Source organism: Miscanthus floridulus, chromosome 13, assembly GCF_019320115.1.
Source record: "Miscanthus floridulus cultivar M001 chromosome 13, ASM1932011v1, whole genome shotgun sequence".
Taxonomy (NCBI): Eukaryota; Viridiplantae; Streptophyta; class Magnoliopsida; order Poales; family Poaceae; genus Miscanthus; species Miscanthus floridulus.
The window spans coordinates 71,460,372-71,467,698 of NC_089592.1; the positions used below are offsets into that span (position 1 = coordinate 71,460,372).

At 43.0% G+C, this 7,327-nt stretch overlaps 1 pseudogene; it reads left to right on the forward strand.

Annotated features, from left to right (window-relative positions):
* The first annotated feature begins 1,074 nt into the window (after positions 1-1,074).
* On the forward strand, positions 1,075-5,936 carry LOC136500000 (protein FAR1-RELATED SEQUENCE 5-like; annotated as a pseudogene).
* The last annotated feature ends 1,391 nt before the right edge of the window (positions 5,937-7,327 follow it).

Sequence of the window (7,327 nt, forward strand, 5' to 3'; positions counted from 1 at the left end):
GCGCCCACAACACTATAGGGAAAATATCGGTGCCTACAACACTGCTTGGGTTTTATCATGTCAGGGAGGTCGTAGGGTACTGAAAGTGCATCTAGCCCTTTAGTGAGTTTTGGATGATTGAATGACAACACGATTAAAGGACTAACATGTTTGCTAAGTGTTAGATAGGAAATTGATTATCTCATAGATACTTGATGAAATTGTATAAAGCCAAAATGATGTATTGTTGTATAAATAATCTAGTTCAAGCACAAGACAACAATGCAAATGGAATTAATGCAAAGGCTTATTTATTGTGGGATTTCAATGATCTATGTGAAAGCAAGCACAATAAGAGTTAATTAATGAGACATGAGAGATTGCATATGGAATGGTCTCATATTTGAAGCTTGCTAAATTGAAATGAAAAAGGCAACAATACAAATGAATGGTTGATTTAATACAAGATGTGACTTGACGGCTTGAGATGGTGAAGATAGCAAGAAAAGGCTTTGAGGTACTAAGCAAGGGTGAAGGGCAAGCGATGGCTTGATGGCCGAGAAACCTAGCTAGGGTGAAGAAGAAAGTACTTGCATTTAGTTGAGGTACTAATCAAGCTATGATGGTCATATTGATGTGGAGGATCAAATCTATATTGGACAAGTTGATTAAAGTGGCTTGATGCATTTAGAGTTATTCATATTTGATGAATGGAATCAAGTCACGTGCTCAAGATGGCTATGCTCAAGTGACAAGATCAATATTGACATGTTGGCACCCTCACTTGATAAAGATTGAAAGACACAACATCAATTTAAAGAAGATCAACTCAAAAGGTTTAATTTCGTTTTTCTTTTGATCTTGAGTCAATAGGTATGCCGTACTATTAAGAGGGATGTAAGTTTCGGTGGTCTGAGGAAGATAGAGTGCTCAAGCATAATAATTAAATCAAAAGAGAGACACTCTACCACTTCACGAGCACATAGAATAATTTTCTATGACTGTCAGTGTCGGAAGTCCCGACGTAAGCCGGAACTCCTGACAGTCGAAAGTCATGACTCTTGCCAGAAGTGCTGACTCCCAATCACAGCCTACATGGTGACTATGGACGTCGGAAGTCCCAATGTGAGTGAACTCCCGATAGTCGAAGTCCCGACCCAAGCCGGGAGTCCCGACATCGATGGTTCTACTGACCTGCTGTCTGTGCCCTGTTGGAAGTCCCGATGTTCGTTGGAAGTTCCAACCTATCGAAAGTCCTAACTCATGTCAGGAATTCCGACTGTTGGCTGTCTCGAGGTGGACTTTGACCTCAGTGTGAACAGTGTTTTCTTCATACGTCGGAAGTCCTAGATCTGCGTCGAAACTTCTGACGTAGATCTGAACGGTTAGATTTTGCCTTGTAGTATATATACCCCTCTCCACTCTTCTAACCATGGCCCACTCATTTCATTGCAACAAACACTTAGCCAAAATAGCCCCCAAGCATTCTAGGCTCGCCACTCTTCTCTCCTTTGCTTCCAACTTCGATTCCCAAAGAGTTTGAGTGGTTGGAGAGTGGATTGAGTGAGAAAATCACTTTGAGCAAGCTTGAGCACTTGATTTCTTCGTCAAGCCTGGTTTGATTTGCATTTGTTACTCTTGGGGATTTTCCCCTAGCCGGCTAGGCGTTGCCCAAGAGCTTCCATCTTATGGAAAAGCCTTAGGAAGTTTGTATTACCCTTGATTTCTAGTGAAGAAACTCAAGTGACCTTTGTGGTATCCTTGAGTGAGGCAAGGAGGTGGAAGAGACTCTGACCAAAGTGGTCACCTCAACAACGAGGACATAGGAGCTCCTTTGTGGGGCTATCAAACCTTGGGATATATTCTTGTCTCCCGCATGCTTGTCGTTGTTGTGATTTGCTCGAAATTACTTGTATTTGGTTGTCTCCCTCTCTCTAGCTATTTCTTAGGGTTTGGGACTCGATCTACGGAGTGGTGGCTTATCAACATCAAGAGAGTGACCCAACACCTTACCTTACCACTAGGAAGTGGGTTTGTAAGTTATCGGCATCACAAAGTTCATTTTAGCACTTGTAGTTCATTTCCTGTAGGGGTTGGAAGTGCTGACAGTTTGCGTCGGAAGTTCTGACCCAAACTATCGGGACTTCTAACACGTTGGAAGTTCTGACCCAAACGTCGGGACTTCTAACACGTTGAAAGTTCTGACCCAAACTGTCGGGACTTCCGACATTAACTGACTAGTGCATTTTGATTCAACTCTTTGGTTGCAGCTGTTTGGCTCCCTAGGTTTATCTAGTATCTTTTATATACTTTATCGCTAACTTGTGAGGGGTGGTATTACTCTGATTTGGAGTTTTCATTTTGGAAACTCCTATTACTAATCATTTCCGCTTTTAAAGGTGTTGATTTTTCAGAAACACCTATTCACCCCCCTCTCTAGGCGGCATCCTAGGTCCTTTCAGGTACTGTCCTGTAGGTGTACAGGGTACGCTCCTCGGTATTACGGTTGACTTGGGTGCCCTACCTTACTTTCTCCATCCATTTCCTGGTTCTTGCCTAGCAGGCGTCCCCGGTCGGTTGGTCCCTAGTCGACTCTGATTACGCTAGTTGGAAAAGAGCAGTGAGCAGGGGTTTGACACATCCTCAGTCGGAGACGTAGGTCGGAGTTAGAAGTGGTGTTTTGGCTAGGCCTTCCGGTCAGGAGAGGTCCGTCTAGAGAGGTGGGCCAGAGATGGAAGCGAGTGTTGTTCCTCCTTTGTGAGGCCTTTCGGTCGGAGAGGACGGGCCAGAGTCAGGAAGCGAGCACCATTCCTCCTCGGCCAGGCCTTCCGATCAGAGATTGGATTATCCTTCTAGGCCTGTCGTTTAGGAGTTTTGGGCCGGTCTAAGAGTTTATGTGTTGTTCGCAACATTGTCTGCTGGGTTCGAGCCTTTGCTGGGAAGTCGATCCATGAGGGACCCTAGGGTTTATGAACCCGACAATTTGCTTCCTATTCTGTTACCTCAAGTTGGCATGGCAGTTTGGTATTGTAGATGAGGCTTGGATGTTTTGGATTAGCTATGGGGTCAAAAAGGCTTTGAGGTTAGAAAAAGGTACACAAACAAAAGAAAGTCAGATGAAAAGATTAGTTCCTAGCAGATATGTTTGTGCAAATGAGGGTCATAGGTTGCCAGATAAAAGGGATCATCTCTAACGAAGTGTCCGAGAGCTGAAACTAGAATCAATTGTGCAGTTCGCATGGGACTTGTTATGGACAAGGAGAAGGGAAATTACAAAGTGAATGATCTTGTTTTGGAACACAATCACACCCTTCAATTGCCACAAACCTCACACTTGATGGCGTCCCAAAGGAAAATTTCAGAGTTACAAGGTTTTGAAATTGAGACGGCTGACGATGCAGGAATTGGGCCTAAAGCTGCTCATGAGTTGGCTTGCATCCAAGTTGGTGGCTCAGTTAATCTTAGTTACACTCTTCAAGACCACAAGAACTATTTATGGGCAAGCGGCAATGGGAGATGGCATATGGTCAAGCAGGAAGCATGCTTATGTATTTTTAGGAAAAATTCCCGAGAACCCATCATTTCAATATGCATTGCAGATGGATCGGGAAGAACAGATTGCAAACATATTCTGGGTTGATGCTAAAATGCTCACTGACTATGCATATTTTGGTGATGTTGTCAGTTTTGATACTACTTTTGGTACAAACAAGGAGAGTAGGTCTTTTGGCGTATTTGTTGGGTTCAACCATTTTAGGGAAACAGTGATTTTTGGTGTTGTTCTCATGTACGATGAGACATTTGAATCTTTCAAGTGGCTATTTGAGACCTTCCTAAGAGCTCATAATGACAAGCAACCTAAAGCAATATATACTGATCAAGATTATGCAATGGGAAAAGCAGTTAAGGAAGTCTTTTTAGAAGCATGGCATGGTTTGTGCACTTTTCACATTATGCAGAATGCTGTCAAGTGTCTAGCTGAACCAGATGATGAGGAATCAGGTGCATCTCCCAAACAGGAAGTAGAAGACAGCAATAAAGAACTAAGTATTCTCTCTAATTTTAGTGCGTGTATGTATGAGTATGAAGATGAAGCAACATTTGAAGATGCATTTAACATCATGAGGTCAAAGGCGAAAAAAACAAACTTGGTTGGATAGTATATACAAGGTAAGAGAAAAATGGGCCGAATGTTATATGAAGGATGTGTTCACATTAGGGATGAGAAGTACACAACTTAGTGAGAGTCTAAATAGTGACCTAAAGCGACATTTTAAATCTGATTTTGAGATACTCTGATTTCTTAAGCATTTTGAAAGGGTTGTGGAATATAAAAGAAAGAAAGAACTACAATCTGAATTTGAATCAAGAAAAAAATTACCTAGAATCAAAATGAGGACACCTATGTTAATCCAAGCTAGCAAGCTGTACACACCATATATTTTTGAAGCTTTTCAAGGTGAGTATGAGAGGTCAATGGTAGCATGCACCACAGCATTAGAATGTGAAAATGAATATCTTGTAGCAATTGGGAGTCTTGATGAAAATTTTACCTTTAAAAAGGAGTACAAAGTTAATGGTGATCCTTGAAAGCAAACCAGTACATGCAGTTGTGGGCAATTCAATAGAATCAGAATACTGTGCGGCCATGCTCTAAAAGTCCTTGATTTGATGAATATCAAAACACTTCCTACACAATATGTACTAAAGAGATGGACACGGGAAGCACGTAGTGGAACAATACAAGACAACCAAGGCCGAAACATAATAGAAAATCCAAAACTAGATGATATGCTTCGCTACAAAGATATGACTCGCAAATTTCTCCATTTGGCACATCGAGCTGCCAGCCATCCAAAGTGCGCCTTATTAGTAAACAACACACTTGACATGCTCAGTAAGCAAGTTAAAGAAGAAATCAGTGGTGTTGCAAGTCCTATTGATCCCATCAATGTTCCCACCAATGTTACTCCACCCACTGAATTGTTGAGTACAACAAGACTAAAGAAAAAGAAGGTGGAAACAAAAAGCTCGTAGCGAAAAAGAACTTGGCCCGACAAAAAGCGCAAGTTTACAAAAAAAGGGAGGCAAAAAAAGAAAAAGTTCAAAGGTGTGTGACAAGAAATAGAAAAAAATTCAAAGGTGCATGACAAGAAAAAGAAAAATGTTCAAAGGTATCCCACAACAAAAAAAAATATATTAGATTTCTCTAATTGTATCCACCGTAAAAGTTTCAATTGTATTTAACTATTTGATTCTCTTTAATCTAAGGAGCAAGAAACTATACAAGTGACGGATCAATGATGGCAAAGTAGTATAAATGTCATATTTGTTCGAGGAAGGGATTTCTGAACAATACATGGCCATTAATACCTTCTCTGAACTATTGACGGTAATATTTCAAAGTAACAAACCTTTTCTCTGAACCATACATGGCTATGATGCTAAATTATTGTTCTTTTATTTTTAGGGATCAATGACAGATGGTGTTATTGGTGAATTCTAGTAGTACAGATCATGCATGGAATATATGGCTCACCAAAAGCAATGTCATCATGTTCATATATTTTCTGGTTCTGTATTTCAAGTGTAATGTTCAGCAGTCTGCTAGCAGCTTTTGTGACAATGTTGTTTTAAGGTGTATGACATATTGGGTTCACTGAAAAATAGTTCAGTTGTATTTGATTATTTGGTTCTCTTTTATCTGAAGGAACAAGAAAATATACAAGTTGCATTCCATGATGATGCAGCAACACCAAATATGTCCCCTAGTACTTCTTTGCCTAAGGAAAGGATGTCTGAACCATACATGGCCATAAATAGCTTCTTTGAACTTTTGACGGTAATATTTCAAAGTAATAGACATTTCCTCTGAATTTAACATGGTCACTATGTTGAATTATTGCTCTTTTATTTTCCAGGGATCAATGACAGATGGTGTTATCGCTGACTTCTAATTGTATAGATCATGTAGTCTCTGCATCATGGAACATGGATCATCGGCCTCCTTTGAATCTTGTTCAGATATTCAGCAATAACGTCATATGCACTTGAAACTAGATGTATCCTCTGAAGTTTCAATTCCCAACAATAGCTTTTGTGCGTTCCATCGGCAATAGTATTACAGAATAATTTATAATACAATGGGAAGCTTGCTCACACTTGCACAATGGCAATCTTTACAATTCCATGGCAATAGTCACAATTCACATAGGTTGCTAGCACTTACAAAATTTACAATAATGGGAACTCAATTTACAACATAACTAGGAACACAGTTTATTCCCAATCAGTGACCACCAGTGTGCCTGGCCATGGAGTGGCATCGCCTACAGCCCCAATGCCGATTGATGTGGTGGCGGGGAGGAACTTCCAGCGTGGTGAGGAGCGCTACCGATGCGACCAGCTATGGGACGACGACGATGCTCGGTGGCGCGGAGGCGAGCACCGGCGAGATGGAGAAGCAGCTGACACGTGTGGGCGAAGGCGGCGTCGCAGAGCCACACTGCGAGCCCCTGCCCACGCTTGCTCCATGGCACATACGTGTGCACCATGTCCATCACTGCCGCCGTAGGAGCCCCGCTACCCCATTGCCGTCGAGGAGGCGGTACTGGAGGAAGGCCTCACCGTCGGGTGTCTCGAACCTCCCCTTGTCCTTCCTCCACACGATGCTTTCTGCCTTTGATGGAGGGGCCTCCATGGTCCGTTGGACCGCGCCGCCGCCCTCCTCCTTCGCCATCACCCGGTGCTAGCCGGCGGAGGCGCGACTCGCGAGGGGGTCCACAACAGTGGTGGAGGGGCAACTCACGCAGTGGAATAGGGAGTTGAGTGGCTAGGCTAAGATTGGTCGGCCTGTAGGCCTGTTAAATTGGTTAGGTTTGTTACTTTTAGAGTCTGATAGTTGGATCTAAAACGAACGGCTACGATGATCAACTGAGTACAGTTCAGGTGGCCAACTGCAGACGATCTTGTTCCTGTTGCTCTCCGGAGGCGGAGGCATCGGCATAGGTGCCGACGTCGGTGCTGGCGTCAGCGGAGGTGGAGGTGGATGTGTAGGTGTAGGTGGAGGCGGCGGCAGTGGTGCCGACGACAACTTTGGCTCTAGCGTCATTGTCGGTGAAGGCTGTGTTTCTCTCGTCGTCTCCGTCCTGAAGGCTCGTGTTGTCATTTGTGTCTTCCATTTGATTTTGGATTTCATTCCTTTTTTGTTTGGGTGCGGGCACGAGTCCTGGATCTGCCTCCTCCTCACCTTCCTCGCCTACATCCCCGGCATCATCTATGCCGTCTACACCATCACCAAGTAGTAGCTTATTAGCTTAGCTACTACTGCTTGCTCGCCATATGTATG